The 300-nt window shown below is 44.0% G+C and overlaps 1 protein-coding gene across 1 annotated transcript in view; it reads right to left on the minus strand.

Annotated features, from left to right (window-relative positions):
* Positions 1–300, minus strand: part of LOC107660110 (four and a half LIM domains protein 2) — an 11,817-nt gene that overhangs the window by 6,230 nt on the left and 5,287 nt on the right. The gene's annotated exons all lie outside the window — the stretch shown is intronic.

A 300-nucleotide genomic window follows, 5' to 3' on the forward strand; every position in this document is an offset into this window, starting at 1 on the left:
ACTGCCCTTCCCTGCACGAACCCCGCAGCACGACGAGGACACCAGATCCCCTGTTTATTTGACACTTGATTCCCTTTTTTCTGGACACTGTTTATTTTCTGTTAATAAACGTTGTCTGTCATTTGCTCCTCCCGCGCGACAACACCCATTAACATAAACTACGCCAGAGCGCGTACATATGAAGGTAGAATGACGTCAAAAAGATTTGCATACGCAGGGTACGAGTTGTGGAAGTGTACATAAGACTGTAAGCGTAAATTAAATTTGCATGCGCAAGAGAAGCTTTGTAAAGGTGTAAAT

This window comes from Sinocyclocheilus anshuiensis, unplaced genomic scaffold (genome assembly GCF_001515605.1).
Source record: "Sinocyclocheilus anshuiensis isolate Anshui unplaced genomic scaffold, SAMN03320099.WGS_v1.1 scaffold55, whole genome shotgun sequence".
Taxonomy (NCBI): domain Eukaryota; kingdom Metazoa; phylum Chordata; class Actinopteri; order Cypriniformes; family Cyprinidae; genus Sinocyclocheilus; species Sinocyclocheilus anshuiensis.